Here is a 21,550-nt window from a genome sequence, read left to right as displayed (position 1 = left end):
TAGGAGGAGCTTGTGCTGCAAAGGAGGTGGACTGTTGTCTGGTCAAGGTGAGTTTGGGCAGGCTACTAATTCATTCCTCTTTGCTCAGCTGTTAATTTTGCTTAAATAAGAACTGCTTGCAAATTTTTATTTAAAATCCACTGCCTGACTGAGACCTTGTGACGGCAAGTTTCAAAGACAATTTTTATTACTATGTTACTAGTCCTTTGAAAGAAGGAAAATTTGATGTTTAATATTTAAACAGTTTCTATTTTGCTGAATTCTTTGATATCTGAATGTTAACTGTGTAACCATTTAAGGTCTGTTCCTAGAGACTTTTCCAGACATTTAAATCTCTACAGGAATCTATTTGTAATGCTCTTGCATGAAAAATTACCATCCATTTCTTGCCATGGTGTTTTTTTTTTTTTTTTGCCACCATGGACATTGCCAGCAGGTATGTCCAGTAGGATGCAAATAAAGAAATGCTTTATATTTTGGTGCATTTCAATTTGCATTATAGTAGCCTTTTCTTGAGCATAAGAATAAAGTCCTTTCATCTTTAAAATGTTATCACTTCTTTAAATTCTGGAGAAATTAACATAATTTGGCACAGGAAAATTGCATTATCACTGGGCAAAGAGTATAATTCCAAGTGTTTTCATTCAATTTTGTTTTCTTGATTTTTGGTTTGAGATTCAGGAGTCATTGAAAAAAATTGGCACAAGTTGTGCCTGGGTATAGACCTGACTAAGAACTCATTTCTTCATGCATTTTAAACACAGCCCTACCTTTATAGAGTCTGTGCCTCTGTAAAATGTTCCATTTGCACAAAAATGTCACATGACATTTTAAAGGCATACTCTGTCATCTGTATAACATTGGACTACAATTACTCTGCAATCCAAAACAATCTATTTCCCTTATTCTTTTCATTGTATCCATAATTCCTACAAGTTCATGCCATATCAATATAAGAAAATGAATTTATGAGCTTCCAGTGGAATGCAGTACCCATTCTGAGGTTCAACACAAAGATGTGGTACTATGAAGTTAAGTTAAAACTCACTGTGACTTCAAATTAGCAAATTCACTCATGAATGTTGATTGTGAATTAAACTGTACATTTAAAACCACCATTGCAACAACTTTCCTCCTTAAGTTGTATCCATTTCTTGGATAAAGATGCAGGCTAATATGGTGGAAAAATCTAAGCTTTAGTCTCTTGTCCTGGGTCCTCCATTTACTCTGCCAAATGATCTTCAGCAGATCATTCAGCCAGTTGGTCAGTTTCCTTAAGCATAAACCGGGGATAAACAATTCCAAATCTAAGGAGACTATTTGAAAAAACTCCAAAAACTACAAAGTCATATTCAGATAATTTTCCTTTTTGTTCAGAGATGTATTTGGAGTGGCTGCTTCACTTTCTCTTAGAAGTGCGCAAACCTGCAATCCTTACTAAAGAGGTAATCATAGCAGTCTTGTTTGTGCCTCCCTCCCTGTTGGCACTGGCAGACACCTGACCAAGGGCACCCAATGGTAGTGAGGAATCAGATTTTCTCTTGAAATTAAAGAGACTCAAGCATGTCCTCAGATTTCAGTCTGGTGATTGTGAGAAACTGGGATATATTGTGGCCTTTGTCAATGATGAGCATGCTGATAAGTAGGTAGAGAACGCTGGAGCATGGAGTGGATACACATAGAGAAGCACACCATAAATCATAAGGTGACGGGGAGCACAGAAGAAGTACCTTGATTCTAGGTCTAGTTCTTAACTAGACCATAGACTGTACATTGATTTTTTTTTTCCTTAGGCTTGCCAGAAGATGGCCTGTTTTAACCTCACAATAAACTCCCCTTGAGTGGCTTTCTCTTCCTGGCAATGAATAGAACTTTGGCTAAAACATTAATACCACAATTGAAAAGGTCATTACCAAGCACACTGTAGGTTTTATTGTACCAAAAGCAAAAGTTTCCAACTGTCCTTTGTAGCTACCAAGATGAAACTTGTTTCTCTCCACTGTTTCCAGATAGATTTTTCCAATTGTAAAATTCAGACTGGTCCATAGAAGATTCAAGAACAGGTCCCATTTGGAGTACAGAGATTTGCTAACTTGATTCGAAACTGCACTTCAAACAATATGAGATGCTACCCTCCAAACTCTCTTGCTCTGGTACTCCCTAAATGAAGTTTCAGAATCCATAGAGGGCAGCACAGTGTAGTGAAAATAACATAAATTTTAGAGATAGACCCAGATGAAGTTCTGGCTCCTCTAAAGATGAGCTCTGTGAATTTGGCTAAGTTATTTAACATTTCTTAGCTTCAGTTTCCTCATCTCCACACTGAGAGCAAAAACATTTCCCTTTCGTTTTGTTGTAAGGAATAAGTGAGATCATGTATGGAAGAGCTTGGCACATATCAGGTGCCATAACTCAGCAAATGTTCATCTCCTCCTTCCCTTTACTCACCACGTGAGTCCTATTTTTTTATTTTTTATTTTACAACAACCACATAATATCACTCCAAATGAATAAGCAGGGTGTGGAAACTAGAAGGAAAAAAATGTCTTTTTGACTTCTTGACCTAGTCAGGCAAAAAGTTTCTTACATTATTGTCAAAAAGAAGACATACATAGGGCTTAAAATCAGACTTTAGACAGAAGGGACTGGAATTGAAGAGAAGAACCACAGATGCCCTCTGTAATTCAGATATGCATATTTTGGTCAACAAATTACTTTCTCAGCACAGTAACACCTTATGCTAATACATGTTCAAGCCAGTATGTGCTTGTGTCTACATGTACTAACGGGCACAGCCCACAGAGTAGCTTTTGTCATCACATAAATTCAAGATTGACTTGTTAAGCATACCTGCTCATTTGCATGGAGAAAGCTAGAATGCTTCATATACTGGCCACACTGCATCAATGTTCAGTAATAAAATCTATTAAGCTCCCTAAGTTATTATTTAGCTTAAAAATGGAGTATCCTTGACAGGGAAGCCCTAAGAGAAATGTACTACATGATATCACAGGAAATGATTTTTGGAGGACTGCAATGAGTCTAACCAAATCATTTCAGACATCTCCAGCCTTGTCAGTCCATGAATGCTATAGAAAAACATGTGTGTTCATTAAAATGTCTGAGTTCCTTTGTGATAGATAGAGCAAATAATCTCTTGAAAGTCAGACGTCAGTAGCTATGACCAGTTTGCAGCCTCAGATTTGATTGCATGTTTTCAATGGAGAAGCACAAAAAGAAGAGAGCGAGAGGATTATGTACTACTAGCTACGTACATGAATAATTATTCCTGAAGCAGCCTGATGGAAAACAAGCAAGAATCACGAAATAACTTTTCTAAAAGGTATTCTCTCCAAACTCTTTCTATCCATCAATGTCTAGCTCTGGTATCAGGCCCATAACCTTAAAATGGATATAAAATATAGAGAAATACTTATATTCTAAAAGAAGAGTTTTATTAAAAATGAGTCTAAATACTAACTATATTCTAACACATTATATTCTTATGTTAATGTTCTTTTGAGGCTATGGAAAACCATCACTCCAAACAGAATAAGAATAATGCACTAATACTTAAATTATTTTTCTTATGCTCTTTATATTATTATTCCCATTATATGCTAATTAAGCATTGTAAGGCAAATTATCAGTAATGCTAAATCAAATATAAGCAGGTTATTTAAACTGGGGAATTTGATAGCATATGAAAATTAGTAAACCATGATCCACCAGTCCATAATTTTATACCAGCCTCTGTCTCTTTCAGGTCAATTTAGAAAAGTTTTCAAGCAAGTACTCTACATCTAACCTCCTTTTCCATTTAGCTATTTGATTAGTGTTTAACTAAGTAAGTTTGTGATATAAGCATTAAGACTCTCTTTAAAAAATGCCATCTCCACCCCCCAAAAAACCTTCACTAATTTAGGTGAAAAACAAAGTAATGGCAGCAAAAGTGTCTTTAAGTTTTGCAATAATCCTTCCAGTACTTTTGCATCCCAAAAGGCTCCAGATGTGACCAGCCACTGCAAAATGGTAAGTTGTTTATCAGCATTCGGCACTGGTAACTGGCACCTGTAATTTTACTCTTATTTTGCATCAGCATTATTAAAACACCTAAAAATGGCCAAGTGAAGGTTTTGTGTAATCACACATACACCATCAGGGTGAGACGCCCTGTCTGCTGTCCCGAAGGTGCTGGCCACGGAAAGCTGCTTCCCTTTCTGTTGTCTGTGTAGCTGCTATGAGTCTCCTTCTATAGGGAGTTTCTGCTGGTGGCTGGAGTTGAAAAATAATAGTGAAATGTCGTCCTGGCAGCGTAAAGAACTGATAGTTGATCACTTTTGATAAGGCAAATAATCACAATTCTTTTCTTTCTTTCATTCATTTTTTTCTTTCTCTCCCCTTTGTTGTTAAGAGTCATCTGTAGCTAAATAGAGACTCCTTGTTCACCTCAGTTCTGGGGTGAAGATTGAAGAAATAAACATATTTGAATTATTTGATGACAATTAACCGCTTTGTTAAGCCAAAGATACCACTTCACCCTTACCTCCTCTTTTTAACCCTGGGGCTGTGTTACGTTCTGCCTACAGTTCTAGCTGCCTGCTTCAGCCTGCTCCCATATTACCAGCAGTTTTAAAACATTACAAGCTACCTTTTGCTTGCTGGCACTTTAACAATGCAGACTTTTGAAACTTCACTTTTGCTTGACTGTCGATTTCTAACCCTAAATTGTAACAAACTATAATTTGGTACTGATGTAAAATCAACCCAGGCTATAAATTTTTCTTTTTAAAAAAGTTTCTTTCCTTTGTTCCTTTGGAATGATTGCCCACTCAGAGGCAAGTCATTTAAAAGTCTTCCTCTGCCAGGTCTTTGCGTACATGTTAAAGATAGACAGGTGGGGAAACTGAGGAGCAGAGGTTTTAGTGACTTACCTGGAATTGCAGAGTGCATCATCACCAAACTCAAGTTGGGACTCAGTGTTTCTGATGGCTGATGGTAGGCACAGTATATGTGATTCTTTTACCTTTGGATTTAGAGCTCCACAAATTCTCCCTTCCACAAGTTCAACCTTGGCCTTTGCTTAGTTTTATTTCATCTTTTTATTGATAGCAATTAAACATGTATTGATACATTAAAATAACCCCAAGATTCAGGACAGTCTAGGTAAGATCATGCAGGAACGTCTAATTGCTGTGCTTGCTGTGCAAAAGCATTGTGGAGACAAGAGGGCTGAGTACCCAGCAACACCTAGTGTGTCTATTTCCCCGAGTTAGTTGTCAAATTATCTTTAGTGTTAGTGATGATCAAAATGTTTATATCCATCCTAATAACTTACTGCAAAGCAAATCTGACACCCAGCCGCTTGCCTACTGATCAATGTTAGGAGAGTCCCTTATAAAATATGCAAGGCTGTGAAATGTGTAGGTGTTTGGGAGGACCTCAAGATGTGGAGCGGGGGCATCCCTGCCCTAATGTAAGTGAGGCCTTACACATGGCCAGCCATGTGAGAGTGGCCATGGTGTCCTAGTGAGGGTCATGTCAGGACCCATTTATGCTTCATAATTTATGGGTTCCATCATTAAGCACACCTCTCTAAAACAGAGTTTGGGGGGCTTGACCGTAATCCTCTGCATGTCACTTCATTTTAAAAGGCTATTTTTCAAAATTGGAGAAAACTTCCATTATTAGAGGTCTCAAAGATAATGAATAGTATTTTTTTTTATGGGTAGTATTTTCTAGCTATATCAGTTATTTTAAAGAAATAAGGTGAGACACTTAAAAACTGGGGCCAAAAGATCCTTCTGATTTGGACATGCATGCAAAGACCCTTACCTTCCCCATCATAAATTTTCGGTGTAGGAGAGTCCCTTGGGAGCAAAGAGAAGTCTAGAGAGAACCAGGATCTCTCCCTGAATCAATCAGAAGCCCTTGGAGGAGGCCTAGAACCTCCTGTCTCTAATTAATCTCCCCTACTGTATTCCCTTAGCACTTACACACTCATAATTATATTTATGATTGTAATTGTATTATATTACAGTTCAGATCCCCTTACAATAAATACCATCATAATGAAAACCTCACTATTATAAAAATGATTTCCCAGCCATAGCCAATAAATTACTTATTTCAAACATATTCAATACAATAAAATCAGTGAAATAAAATAATTTAAATGTTACATCAATTCTGTGGTAATTACAACTTTCTTGTATGAAAGTGCATGAGTTCTTCCACTGGATCCTAAGATCCTTAACAAAACAGTCCCTAACACAAAATTTCATTCAGAGTACATGTTTCATAAACAGTGCATGAGTTCTTCCACTGGATCCTAAGATCCTTAACAAAACAGTCCCTAACACAAAATTTCATTCAGAGTACATGTTTCATAAACACTAGAACAAGTGAACAATTTATAATAGACCCAGATGTAGAGTGGAAAGCAGTTTCCCCAGTATATAGTAATGGTACCATTAGAACTGTTGAACTGCAGTTAGCATGGTCTTCATTCTTCATCACCATTTTTATCACTATTTGAAGGAATTAAGTGTGAAACTGTAGCCTATTGTGTGAAGTCTTCTAGACACTTTTGCTCATCCCTGCTGCCTTCTTCAAAAAGCAACCAGCTCAATACCCATCAGTGACAGGAGGGCCGCCCCTGCCCGTGATGCTGTCTGCAGTGGTGTTCACTGGCTGGAGCTGTTGATGTTTCCCTCTGCCTGTAACTGTACTGTTGATATAAACCCTGCATTACTAATGGAAAACAGTTCTACATGGTTACTGTTGGTCCATGGTATTATTTTTGTATATAAACCATGACATATATTTGTCTATTCTTTCAAAAAATGTATGTTTAAAAAAAAGGGTGCTATAATGCCTACATTGAAAATAAAATATTTTAAATTTGAAAAGACAAATAAGGGAAGCAAACATGAATTAGTTTTTTACCAAATGTGAGTGGGATCACTGAAACAAGGAAGCAATAAGAGTGGTAACACTTCTACCTCTTCTTGATAAGACAAGACGCTATAAGAAGGTGATGAAACTGGGGGACCTGTGTGTTACCCTCTGGAAGGACGTCTTCCTGGATATATTCTGTACATGCTCATGCAGAAAAGTAATTTAATATATGAGAAGAAAAGAATTAAACATTTGTAGGCTCTGTGTATTTCTCAATAATCATGGGAAATGAAGAAGACACCTACATAAATAGGAATATTCTTATAATTCATAATAATGAGTTCACTTTAATATACCAGCTAAAGCAACCTGAAGAGAAAATTACTGCAATCAGAATTCTGGATTTTTTACACCAGAAATTTTTGAAAGGAAAATAGGCATTAAGCAAAATTTTGTTTTTCCATCAGGTATATATATTTGGAAAAGTAAGAATCACTGTATCTAGTGGTGATGGTTGCACTGCCTTGAAAATACACTGATAACCACTGACTTGTATCTATTTTAATAATTCATTTCATGACAGATGAATTATACCTTAAAGCTGGAATAGGAGGTGCATCACCAAGTCTTTTACACTGTGCATGGGCAGGAAGAGTCAGCAGTTCCACAGATTGCCAATGCAGGAGAACTGGCTCATCCTGAGAGAAGCCTTGGGTTGGGTTCAAAAAATCTATCAGTCCATAAACCAGCAAAAAGGAGATAAACTTGTCACTTGTCTAAGCTCAAGTGTATGTTACATTCAAACCTTTAGAGTTGTGCCTCAAAACCAATCTGTTTCCTAGGCTGTAAGGGCAAATACAACCTTTGAGTCTTTGGCACAGGTTCAAGACAACAGTCAGACCTGTGAACAGGAGAGTGAACTGACTGAGGACTCTAGGATCTTAGCAAATGACATACTATTAAAAAACCACCTGTTCTGAGCATGAAGCAGAGCAGAGTGGCATTTGATTCTGATAGACACATTTTATACATGGCAGTTTGAGCCAGTGAGCCCTACCCCCTAATCATCACCACCAGAATCACTTGTCAACCTTTTAATCAAACACTTATTCAGAAAGGTTGCACATATGATGCCATGGAAGGAAGAGGAAATATTTGTGAACAGGATGCCAAAGCTGAGAAACTTATTGCAGCAGTTTAAGCTGCGGCAGCATTACAGAAGGTAGGTTTGACTTTAAAGCTACTCTCGCCAATGCTCAACAGGTGACCTCAAATGGTTTCTAATCAAGTCCTTAAGGGCAGTAATATATCCCCATTTTACAGATGGGGAAATTAAAGCTCTAGGAAGTTTAATTTCTCTAAGCACATATAGCTGGGAAATGATAGAGCTGGAATTCAAGGCTCTTGGTCATTAGACTGCATTTCTTGTATTACAGAAAACTACCTTCCCAACAGCTGAAAACAGTTCATATTGGGAGAAATATTCAGTCCTACTTAATCAATAAAACCCATGAGATTGATCAGAATGGAAAATAATCCAACAGGACAGAATTGTACAAGTCTAGGAAAAATAAATAATTTAGGGCCATACCCTATAGCCTTCAATAAAGATAATGGTGGTCTGAGAGAAAAGGCTATGGAGGTTAATGTTAATATTAAATTACTGAATCACTGGTGGAATGATAGGATTATTAAATACAAGTTATCCTTTCTGTACCAATCTTTTACTTATATGTCTGTACTTTAGCCTTTTGCCAGGCTCTTATCCAATATCTAGCCCAAAGGTAGGGACTGAGATTCCCAAGATCTCTAAGAAGAGGTTTACAGAAATAAGATATGAAACATAACCTCTGGAGATAGACTTAGATCAAATCCCAGCTCTCCTACTTAGTAACTGCATAACTTTTACATAGCCTTTCCCAACCTCTGCTTTCTTGTTAGTAAGGTGGGGATAATGGTACTACTAGTATATAGTTCACAGGACAATTTTGAGAATTAAATAACAAAATGCAAAAATCACACTTGGCGCATAGTAAGTGTTCAACATTATTTAATTATTATTTTTAACAGTTCTTTGTTGACAAATTAAAATTTGACATCCATTTCTATCAAAATTATTTTCCTTTCTACATGCCGAAATCTTTCTTGCTAAATTCATTTTTGTGTGTGTGATATTGCTGTAATTAGCAGAGACAAGTTATTTTCTCTTGAAAAAGAGATAATGATCAGGCAAACATCATTCTTCAACGTCTATGTAGGATTTGGGGATTCTGTAAATGATTGAGAAAATAATACCAAAATTAGATTAAGGCCCCAAATGTTATTATTGTAGAAGGTAATTTTCCTCAACGTTGAAAATTGTGTAATAATTTATTCAAGGAAGTTATCATCTGGGCTCTAAAATTCCTTCAGATTCATATCCCTGACAGGAAAGAAAGCCGTGAGGAACTTCAGATAAATAATAAATGGGACTGTGGCTTTAGAAGGCACTTGAATAATACTGTCTTCGAAGTTCTCAAGAATTAAAAGATGTGCATTGGAATAAAACCAGTACATTTAGAAGGCAGGGCGTTCACTCTGTTGAAGCGCTGCCCTCACTGCCCAGACCACCTGCTCTCAAAGCCCTGGCCAAGCCTGCCTCAGCTGTGGGAGTCACCTGGCCCCTCACAGAACGTTCACAGCACTTGGTACACAATTCAAGCAGCAGTTATCACACATTGTTCTGGTTTGTTTGGCTTCTATTTCACCCAATGAGGTTTTTTCTAAAGAATTAAAATCTAAATATGCTCCTTGTCTGCTCAAAATCTCTCCCACTAACTTCAGTTAAAAAAAAAAAAACTTCAACGTGGCATTACAGGCCAGATACAAACAGCCATGCTTCCTAATCCAGCCTCAGCTTTTTCTACTCTTTTCATCCTCGCCCTTGCTTGCAGCAAGCACAGTGAACTGTCCCAGTCTCGGGTAGGCTACGTTCCTTCCCTCTGGGTCTTGCACCTGTTGTTGTTCCCTTACTGGAAGGCTGCCCCACCCTCCCTCTTCCTCTACTACTGTTCATCTGGCTGGTTGCTGTTAATGTCACTTTTCCGGAAAAGCCTTCCTAGACTTGCTTCCCTCAAGACAGTGACTCTTGAAGGTGTCCCCATGACAATCAGTATATCCCCCAGTATCACAGTTGGCAGTCTGAGTTGACATGCGTTTTCCTGTACTTATTTCCTGCTAGGCAGTAAGCTCACTGAGGGTAGGTAGTGGATCTTGCTCCCTGCTATAGCCAGCTTCTAGCCCATTGCTTGGCCTACCTATAAAAGACCTTAGTAATTATCTGTTGAAAAGATGAATCTGAGTCTATATACCTTTGAAATAACAAAGGATATGTAACGTATGGCAAAAACTATCTTCTTTTCATCTGGTGTGAGAATTCCTTTGTAGCCAGAGACTTGCTTTGCTATAAGCACTGATAAACCTACTGTGGAGTAGAAGCAAGGCTCCTTCTGGGTTCCAGACTATTTTCCTTTTCCAGGAGGGAGAACAGGCAGGTCCAAGGCCAAGGGCTTCCTGGAGGAAGGGGTCAAAGAAAAGAAGATTCCAGCTGATGGTCCACCTGTAAAGGAACTTTGGGAGGAATTGCATAATGGGGCATTTATTAAGCTGTTTCCTATGTGGTGTGTAATAAAAACTTTTTCCTTCATCCACCCTATTAAGTCTTCAGTAGGTGTACTTACATAATGCTTTTGTGTAAGAAGTTTTGTGATTTGGGAAGCTCAAAGAGGACAAGAGGAAAGTCAACATGTGGTTATGACACATTTTTTTAAGTATTCATATTCTTGAGTCTGTCTATGGACTTGCAAACAAATTAGGCTCCTCAGAGCTGATAATGTGAAGGTACTAGTAACAGGAAGTCATTCTTCAGAGCATGTAGATCTTCTTTCATTGAGAGAAAGAATTCAGCAAGGGTCAGCTGACTCACTTGGTTATATCTTGAGGAGATAAACCCATCCCAGCCAATCTTACAACCATATGTAACTCAGGTTTCTTTTGAAGAATTATTTTGTACTCAGCACCTGCATGTGGTTAGGCAAGTTTGAAGAACTGAAGTTTGGTGAAATACATGAAGCAATTGTAAGACATTAGGGGAGGAAGGGTGGAATTTGGAAGTCTGAGCATTACATTACAATGGGGGAGGGGACAGAAAAGGAAAGGAGGTCTGCTGTGGCATGGGTCTAGTGGCATGCCAGAGTGACATGGGCAGAGAGGTGGTTGAACAGAGAGGGTTTATCACAATGTATCACATGCAGGGTACAGTGTAAAACCTTCCTTGATCACCTTTCCATAAACTTAATAAATTTTATATGACTGACTAATGTATTTAGTTTGAGTGGATTATATCTCATACCATCAGTGTTTATAATTCATTTGAGGGTGACTGAAAGGACTATACAGAAAGCTTTGTGAGGGGTCAGTTGTAACAGTATGTATTCCACAATATCTTTTGCTTCTCAGATTGCAGAAAATAACTGCTCAGAATTTTCCCCTTTTCATCTTCTCCTAAAGGCTTCTTCACAGGAGCTCTGATCATCTTCACCCTTGACTTTGCATTGGGGCAGTTTCAGAATCAGTATTTTCTTCCTCCCACAGCTAGTACCACACGGCTGGGTGGCAGCTAGCTGAGCTTTGATACCGGAGTCCCTGTAGGCTCAAGAGATGTGTGTGCAGTGAGTCTTGCTCTCTAAGGGGAAAATGAAGCTGAATACATTTTGCCAGACTTGGAGTCTATTGGCCATGTTTCTACCATTTTTCCCTAGCTTCTCCTACTCCAAATCCTCATGAAAAGGGGGGGGGAATAAACATTAATATGTTTTAAGCATTTATGAGCCAGCTATTTTGCTAAACACTTAAAATGAATTAACCTCAGGCCCACATATTTCTGTAGGGAATCTGAGCTAAGGAACCTTACCTGATGATGGGCCATTCAGACCTCAGTGTGATGCTGCAGCATTCCATACAAAGATTTGTAGGCATTCTTTGAGGCATGAAGACTGATTTTGTTTAGAGTGAATTTAAACTACCATGTTGATTTAGAGACATCCTAGAAAACCTAGTTCAAGTTTGTATTAGTCCCCCCAGAGATTCAAGGGTTGGGGGCTCTCCTTTATTAAAACCCTACTAATTGGCAGTTATAGACTATATTCCCTAAATATAGTCTTGAAATCTGGCCCCAGGATTTTAATCAGTTCAGCATGGTACCTGGGGAGCAGAAAGAGTTTCACAGAGGACAGCCAGCATCTCTTCCTAGATTATTTGGAACCCCTCCTTTTAACACAGGGTAGGCATAATAAAGAACATTTTCTTTTCCTGACTTCCATGACTAACACTGTTTAAAAAGTAACTGAGATTTAGATGGAAGGTGTATCTAAGAATGCTGAAAACATTTTACTTTTCAAGAGAAGTGAAGGTTATATGAGGGTTAAAAGACTTGTAAGTGGGGGAATAGCATTGAAACATAACTCTGTGTTCGAACCAGGTGGACATTTACTTATGAAAAAACTAAAAGTTTAAGTGGCTTAGTAGTTCATTACCATTTGGGGCCAGTAGTGTTCAAAATAATAATAATTTTTAAGGAGAAGGAACATCATAAATCCAGGATAAAAATAAAGTATAATTTACTAAAACAGTGATTTAATGAAAGGGTATTTGTTTTTATTTTAAAATCTTAAAGCACATAATAGCATTACTTTGAATAAACATTACTATTAACCTTCAGCTGTAAAGTGATTTTCAATAATGAGAAGAGGCACAATATTAAGGAAAATTTTCTGAAACAAATAGAACGTTTAGAGAGACTGCATAAAAGGTGAGACTTAACTAAAACTGGCCAAAGGAAGATGCAAATTACGAAATTACCCAAAATAGAGTGGAAAACCGTTTTATTAGGAGTAAAGCCAAATGAAAGCTTCAGTCACCCAAAGTTGCACACCAGTGATTTAATTAGAAAGGTCTTTCCTTATAAAAAGGATTAATTCCAATTAATGGAAAATTCAAATTATGTTTATAAACACTAACAAAATGCTATCATTCCATAGCATATTACTTACACAGCACCTATCCCATAAGACACTTTATGAAAGACAAAGGTTCGTTAATTTTGCTAATTCTCCATTTTATAGATGAAGAAGCTGAAGCATAAAGCATTTAGAAGACAAGCCACTGCAAGTTTCCAGAACTGCTGAAGAAATTCCTTCCCTCTTAGTCCTTTGTTCATGATATTCCCCCAAGAAAAAAAAATTAAAAGCAAGCCCCAAGTAGCACAAAATGAGAAGGGAAAAGTTTTATAAAGGTCTGCAACAGCAGTCCAGAAGAACTGTGGAACTGAAAGTAAGAAATAAATATTTACAAATGGTGAAGACTTCAATTCCCTTCTCTCTGGTCTTTCTAATACAGCATGAACTCAAGGTGCTGCCTCATGCAGAGAAAAACTTCTTGATGCAAAGCTTTTGATCTGGAGCTCCTGACATCCTCTGCCTTAGCACTTGGTAGACATTTAGCATCTTTGGAGAGAGTGAAGTTCATGCCACTGTTGACAACATTAGCCACAGTGGAACCTAGCAAACTAGGGATCCTTTTTGGAAGCCCACCGTCAAGTTACTGGGCCGGTCAAACCCTCACCTGCTGCACTGAGACTGAGATCTCAGAAGAAGCTACAGCCTGGCAGGTAGAAGTAAAAGGCAGTCTGACCAACCATCAGAGAAATATACCTGCTGAGATTCTCAATGAGCAATCCAAAAGCCATTGTTCTGAGTGATTCAGTGATTGTCCCAGGCCATTCTGTGTGTGTGTGTGTGTGTGTGTGTGTGTGTGTGTGTGTGTGTGTGTGTGTGTGTGTGTGTATGTGTATGAGACAAAGTGAGAATAGGAAAAGCAAACTCAAGGGGCATTCATTGTTGCTACCTGCCTTCCCCAGGAGATCCTGTAGTCAGACAACCAGCAGAACAGAACCTAGGCCAGGAGAGGTGCCCCAGAAGATGTGGTTGTGGAGGAAGAAGGGGCCGGGTCACAGACACCCTGCACTACTGTCCATATTGAAGAGCTCAGATTTCATCCAGAAGGCATTGGAAGCTGACAAGCATTTTAAGCAGAGAAATGCACTTGAGAATGATCATTCTGGCCAGCTGCAACATGGAGTGAAGTGAACAGGAACTGCTTGGCTCATGACTGTAACATGGTGTCTGGAGCAAAATAACTAAGTAGGTGCTCAATAAATATCTGTTACTGGATGACTAAATGATCAAATGAATAACTTTAATGAGGGAGAAAGAAGAGCCTGGCAAAGAGCTCACTTTGTTGAAGGTTGCCAACCGTATCCTAATCACAAGACAAATGAGAGTTCTTAATGTGTAAAGGAGGGTAACACTGTCTACTTCATACTATTGATTATGCCTTTGGGATGCTTTCAATATAGTGGAGGAGGCAGAAACAAAGACAATTAAGTAAACTATTAACACATTGTGATTGGTATCATGATGGAAACCAAGATCCAAGATAAGGAATAACAAAGGAAACCTATTTTAGAGGATCTGATTGAGGACAATCTCCCTGAGAATGTGATACGTAAGCTGAGCCTCAGATGAGGAGAAGGAACTAACTATATGAAGAACCAAGGGAAGAGATTTACAGGAAGAGGAATAACTTGTACAAAAGCTCTGAGGCAGGAAAGATCTTGTTTTGTTTCAAACACTGTAGGACCAGAGTGAAAGGAGCTCAAAGCCTATGCAAGAAAGTAACAAGGCAGGGGCCCTGTCACTCAGCCTGGGAAATAAGGCATTGATAGCTTCAACCAGCCAACCCTCTTCCCTGTTCCAGAGGAGGAATGAAAGTCATCTAAGAGAGGTAGCAGAACAGACAAGCAGCTGGAAGAATGAGAAGAATTTCAGATCAGGTTAATCCTAAATCTTCCCTAAAGGTATCACCATAGCCTAGAAACACTCTGATGGGAAAGGAGTGAGTGCTCTGAAGATAAACAATTCAACTTGGTCAAAGGAGATGCTTGGGAATGGACAACCAGACTTTCCCCCAGGAAAAGTATTACTCACCTGCCTCATGGAAAGAGAAGGTTTTGTGTTTTTCATTTTCCTTCAACATTATTGGCACCCTGAGGTCAAATTCACAAGGGGAAAGATGTGAAAGAAAGAAACAAGGAGAGGGAGGAACACCTTCCTAGAAGGTGTAGACCAAGGGGAGATGAAGAAGCAAGTCAGCACAAGGAGGAATCCCCCTTTTTGCTCCTATCTCAAAGCTCCCCATTGTCTCCATCCTAATGGAGACTGGACTGGCTGGGCATGAGGTTCTGTGGCCCAGAGAGAAGAGAGTTGTTTTACCTCCCATCCTCCTTGAACTTGGTGTATGTTATGTTTGCTCCTGAATGAAGGTATACCTACATGGGAAATTCCTCTTCCAATGGGGAGAATGTCCTTTCCTTTTATTCTCTTTGATTATTCCTGATTGAAGTTCTTCATATTTTGCCTACAGCTTTGTAGTTCCATAACATGTCTAGGAAGAAACATTTTGTAGATGAAAGCAGATGGGATCCCAGCAGGAGGAGGAGGAGAAGGGTATCCCTTATGAACTTGGAAGGTCTGTGAGATGAAGGCCTTCTTGTGTCTTGGGCACCTCAGACTGCCAGGTGGAACTTCTCTGCCCTGGGACTCACTCCCACTCAGGATAATAAGTGTGGGGAAATTCTCAGTTCTACCATTTATATTACATGACCTTGAGCAAGTTCCTTAGGCAGGCTAAAAATAATTTTTCCATAACGATGTTTTGCCAGAATTGGAGATCATTAATGGATAATGAAATCAATTTATAACCTCAACAATTATTTTTTAAAAAAGAGTAGAATGGAAAATAATAGAATTCTTTGCATATGGTAAGGGTTAAATATTGTTCCATGGAACTTGTTCCTTGTGTTTACTGGTCTCAATGTCAAATGCATTGCTTATTGTGGGTCGTGAACAAAGAAGTTTGAAAAATACTGAGAATTTAGTTTCTAGCTCCAGTTCCCACTCAGAAGTAAGAAGAAAGGTTAAAATTGTATATTCAACACTACTCAGCCTCTTTCAGTCTCAAATTGTCGATTCCGGGCATTCTGATGTCCATTCTTACCTTTTCCTTCCTTCTACTCTCTCACACGTGTTCCTCCTTCCTTTGCCTGCTCAGTCTCCGTCTCAGGGCTTGGTCTTACTGGTATTAGAGCTTTAAGAAGGCAAAACCAACCAACCTATCAACTTAACCAAGCAGGGAAAAGGTAAACCCCAATTTACCAAGAAGGAGAAAGGAAGTAGGAAATGCTTTTTTAAAATAACAGTTCCCACTAAATATATAACCTATCCAAGACTCAGGTTCCTTATCTATTACACATGCTGAAGATCACATAAGCTTAATATTTAAATGCCTGCCACACTTTAAATATTCGATAAATTTGAAGTCCTCCCCCTTTGGGCTCTTAACGTTGCTCAAAGAATTTCTCTAAGCCAGTCCTTGCTGTCTGGGAACTTAGGCTGGGATATGGATGTGTATGGTACCTAGAGACAGACCAATGCAAACAAATCAATGCATCAGGGAGGAGAAGGTATTTATATCATACTCAGGTCAAGTGAGCTTTATGGCCTGTGGCCAAGATCCTGAGACATATCTTAACTGATGAATTCCCCAGGAAACCAGTTCAAACATACTCAGATTTAGAAAACAAAACAAAACAAAAAACACAAGTATTGTTCCCAATTAAGGTGCCTGCTAACCAGCCCTAAGCAAAATTGAGAGGGTGACGGCTCTGTTCCCAAGCCCCCCTGCCGCCCTGCTCCCTGGTTCACTGCTAAGGGGCAGTCCTCACTGAGCACAGGGTTGTTCTCATGCTCCTTTTACGACCCACCCCCCCAACTATTCTGAGAAGACTCTGACACGTGTAAAATAATTGACACTTTAACCAAAACCCAGTCTCGCTGCAGTGTTCCTATGGAATTATGTGTGTGTGTGTGTGTGTCTGTGTATATATATATATATATTTATATATATAATATACCATATATATTATATATAAATTTCATATATTAGATTAAAAAGAATTTTCTTCAGGAAATTTCCAGCAGAATCAAGGGACCTGAAGGAATCTCACTTAGCCCCTTAGTGTAGCATAGCAGTTGGGCAGTGGAGTGGGAGGGGAAGATAGTCCATGGTCTGGCCTGTTCACAGGGCACATTTTCCTCAGCTGAATGCCCTCTGACCTGGCCCTAAAGCAACCGAGATAGAGAATATGCCTCCATTCTTCCAGGACAGCAGCCTGCCTGCCTAACAGGAACTGACAGGCCTTAATCCCTCCCCAGGTCTTTATTCCTTAATCTCTCCCTACTTTAATGCTGTATTGGTCAGAGTTCTTCAGAGAAACAGAACCAATAGGATATATATATATATGTGTGTGTGTGTGTGTGTGTGTGTGTGTGTGTGTGTGTGTGGTGTGTGTGTGAGAGAGAGAGAGAGAGAGAGACAAAGACAGAGACAGACAGATTGGGACCTATTTTAAGGAATTTGCTCACAAGATTATGGAGGCTTGTAGATCTAAAACCTGTAGGGTGGACCAGGGGGCTGGAGACCCAGAGAATAACCAATGTACAGTTGAAAGCTGCCTGCAGGCATAATTCCCTGGGAATCCCTTTGGAACCAATCTTGGGAGAGATCAGTCTTTTGCTCTATTCAGGCCTTAAACTGATTGGATGAGGTCCACCCATATTATGAAGAGCAATCTGCTTTACTCAAAGTGTACCAACTGAAATGTAAATTTCATCCCAACACCCTCATAGAAACATTCAGAATATTGTTTGACCAAATATCTGGGCATCCTGTGGTCTAGCCATGTAGGTATAAAATTAACTATCACAACTTTTAAACCTGGAGTGGACATTCCCCAACCACCAACCTGAATCCAACTGTTTTTCAACTCTGGCACTCTTTCAGAATTCCCAGATTCTAAATGTTATAGTCTAGCACATTTTCAGTTGTTCAAGGATTTAGAGATTGTTCAAGATTGTAATTCTTTCTCCTTATTTGACATGGAGAAGCATCATAATGGGGAGAGGATGGTTTCTTACAGTTCTCAAATTTTTTGCTTTCAGGACCCTTTTACACTCTTAGAAATTAAGAATGTAAAGGAATTTTCATTTACATTGGCCATATCTTTAGATACTATGCCTTAGAAAAACATATATATCATATTAGAGATGAAAAATGAGACATTTAAAAATGTTCATGAATTTTTTTCAAAATAATAATGTTAACAAATATGTTAGCATGGATAATATATTCTTATGAAAAATAACTGTTTTCCGAAACAAAAATAAGTAGTGCAAATTATGTCATTCTTTTACATTTTGCAATTCACTTTAATGCCTGCCTTAACAGAAGATGGTAGGAGTCTCATATCTGCTTCTGCATTCAACCTGCTGTGCTAGGTTATTTTGATTAAAGTATATGAAGAAAACCCAGCCTGACAGAAATACATAGCTGGAAAAGGGAAGACTTGCCCAGGATTCCTTGGATCATACTTTGAGAACTACCAGTTTTGCACAACAATCTCTACTTGTGAGCCAGAGGTCTCAGGTTCTGGACTCTGCTCTGTCAGTAACAGCTGTGGAACTGAGTCACTAAACCATTCTGGACCTCAGCTTCCTGATCTAAACAAGTAAAGGAATTAATATGTTGTGGAACCCCTACTTAGGTACAGTATATATACCATTTAATTGGCTCTTAATAATAACCTACAATGTAAGCAGTTGTGATAAATGCCTAACAATCAGGGAGGAATTGGTCAGATGCTCACATAGATGTGACTTATATTGTCAAATGGAACATCAAGCCCAGGATGACATACACTAGTTGTATCTACTGCCCCTGTGGACCAGTGCACAGCCTGATTACTTCTTTCCCATGAAGGATGGTGATTTAGCACAGAATACTAATGCAGGCTTCTGCCTTTCCCATAAATCCCTGTCTTGAATTAATATACATTTTTGCCTAATATATGCTGTAACGTGTATTTAGGTAAGTGTGGTTGGCATTAAATTACTGGTTTCTGTTTCCATCTCTCTATTCCTCCATCCCAGGGCATATGGGAAGAGTGAGGAAAGGAGATTTCAGGGAGATAAGGGCAGTATATAAAATGAAAAGGGAAGAACCAAGTTTCAATAGTGATGTTAGGGACACCAGAATGGGAGGAGAGAATTAGAGTTAGCCGCTCCCATGAAGGCCAGGGGGTTGAGGTTAGCATGCTGGCCTAGGGGAGACCTTATTTGTAGTATTTGCCAATTTCTGTGATGTAAGTACTTCCATAAAGGACAACTCCAAGCTACCAACATGACATTTGAATATGGAGTTGGGAAGAGATGTACACAATTGGCTTTTAAGACCCAGTGCCAATGTGAATCTCATTTATAGCAGCAGTAAGAAACTGAGGCTTCATCGATTAAAGAACTTGGCTGAGAACATACAAGCATAAACATACCCCTGGCACACTAAATAAAGTAAATTTCAGATTTTATTTAGTACAAACTCAGTCACATTAAAAAATAATAATAATAAATACATCTGTGTATAAATTAACTGAATGTAAATGATAGAAAAGATCCAGAGATGTTTTGTTGCCCTTGTCTAGCTTGGATTAATACTTAGTCTATAGGCACACACCTGATCATCTACATTTGCCCTCTTACAGCACTAAACTATGTTTTCTACCTTTATCTTGCATCTACCTACCACTTCAGCATTTTATTTAAAAAAAAAAATAATAATAATAAGGGAGAAATGTGGGATTCACATATAAATCAAGTATAAAAATCAAATGAATATTCATATTTGACCTGATTGTTTATAGTTCATAATGTGTGATCAAAACCGAAAGTTTCTGTGATGACTGCCCTTGTACTGTTCACCATGTAAGAACTTATTCACTATGTAAGAAATTGTTCACCATGTAAGAACTTGTTCATTATGCTTCAGAAGATTGGAGACTGTTGAGAATTAGGCTTGGGGTTGATTAATGATTGTGCATTGACTCCCCTATACAGAATTTTATTGTTGTTAACAACCATTTGATCAATAAATATAAGAGATGCTGTCTCAAAAAAAAAAAAAAAAAAGATCCAGAGAGCTATACACCAAACTATACATACTGATCTATTATGGGGAAAGGAATGAAAATGAAGAATTTTCATTTTTTATTTTCTATGTTTCTGTATTGTTTTAGGGTTTTTTTAAAACAGTGAGCCTGTAGTTATGTATTCCTTGCATAATTTAAAATAAAATATTTTTCAAAGGAACTTAGAGATATGATTATATATTTAATTATATAGCTTTAACATATATGATTCAAAATTTTTAGTAACAGACTTCAGAGGGGGCTGGCAAGTATCAGAGAAAGAAAGAGATTAATCTGAGGGAGAGAAAGACTATATATTGATGTAGTGCCTCCTCTGCCTTAGCAATTCTCAAATAATTTCTCTCCAGTAGCTAAACTTGAAGTATTGAACATAAAATATTTTACATTCTCTGGCTAATTGGAAAGGCTACTAGCACTTTGAGTAGACTGATATTAAAATGAACCTTGAATCCCTTAGATAAGCTGGGGCTCAGGTCTTAGTTTGTCAATACATAGTGAACCACTAGCTCAATTGGCTAAATCTGAGGTCAGCACAAAGTGAGCATCAAATTGTTAACCTCTTATTCTCCAGGGGTGTGTGTGTGTGTGTGTGTGTGTGTGTGTGTGCGTGCGTGAGCATGTGCATGTACTGGGGTGGGGGTGCTTTTGGTGACTTGGGCTAAGTAAGGAAAAACAGAAAGGCACCCCACCAAAGACAGGACAGTTTCCTCACATCTTCCATGAATTAGTGATTAACTTGGCCTGACAAATTCTCCTGAAGGTAAGAGCCATCAATACAGTAGCATAAATTAATTTAGTTAGGCAATTGTCTTGTTCTTTTTCTTGCAACAAAAACTGAACAGAAAAATTGACTAGGGAGAAGGAAAGAGATTTTTGTAGTATGGGGCACTGAATATGGGTGAGGGCAGGAGTTGCCAAGTGGTTTGGTAGAGAAAGCAAAGCCTGGGTAAACTTGGGCTTTGTCATTTGATAGTTTTGCTTCCCAGGGCAAATTTTTTAACCCCTAAGGTGCCACATTACCTCTACTGTAAAATTGGGATTATATAAAATTGCAAGATTGTTGTAAAGGCATATATATAAAGCATCTGGCACAGAGCCTGGTGCATTAATGACTGTTCAATAAATAACAGTTATAGTTAGGACAGCAAGAAAAGGTAGCCAAAAAACTTGAAGGAAACTCTCTGAATTGAGATACATTTGAAAAAGTTTTAACTCCATAACTTTTAATTTAAGCAACTACAGTTTAGGTTATCCCTCAGGTGTCAAAAGTTGGAGCCTGTCACATTCTGAGAATGGGTCCTTAGTAATAAACATTCCAGGAGCTGAGAGGTACAGAAAGGGACGTGGGAAGAAGCCAAAGAAAAACATTATTGCACGGTGACAAAGGGAACCTGTAATGCCTCTTTCTCAAATATATGCCTATAGGTAAGAGACAGAGCATGGGAGATGGCCCTT

General features: G+C 38.4%; 1 long non-coding RNA gene across 2 annotated transcripts in view; it reads left to right on the top strand.

The window, feature by feature from the left end:
• LOC108384382 (uncharacterized) overlaps positions 1–21,550 on the top strand; it is a 102,717-nt gene that overhangs the window by 30,920 nt on the left and 50,247 nt on the right. The window contains exon 4 of one of the 2 annotated variants that reach the window (XR_005056360.2): positions 13,062–20,201. The exons of the other annotated variant lie outside the window; for it this stretch is intronic. This is a non-coding gene — a long non-coding RNA (uncharacterized lncRNA). Of the gene's footprint in view, positions 1–13,061; positions 20,202–21,550 lie in introns of those variants that run through there. 2 annotated transcript variants of the gene reach the window in all.

The sequence above is a fragment of the Manis javanica genome, chromosome 1 (genome assembly GCF_040802235.1).
Source record: "Manis javanica isolate MJ-LG chromosome 1, MJ_LKY, whole genome shotgun sequence".
NCBI classification, from domain to species: domain Eukaryota; kingdom Metazoa; phylum Chordata; class Mammalia; order Pholidota; family Manidae; genus Manis; species Manis javanica.
This window is presented reverse-complemented; position numbering and strand designations above follow the sequence as displayed.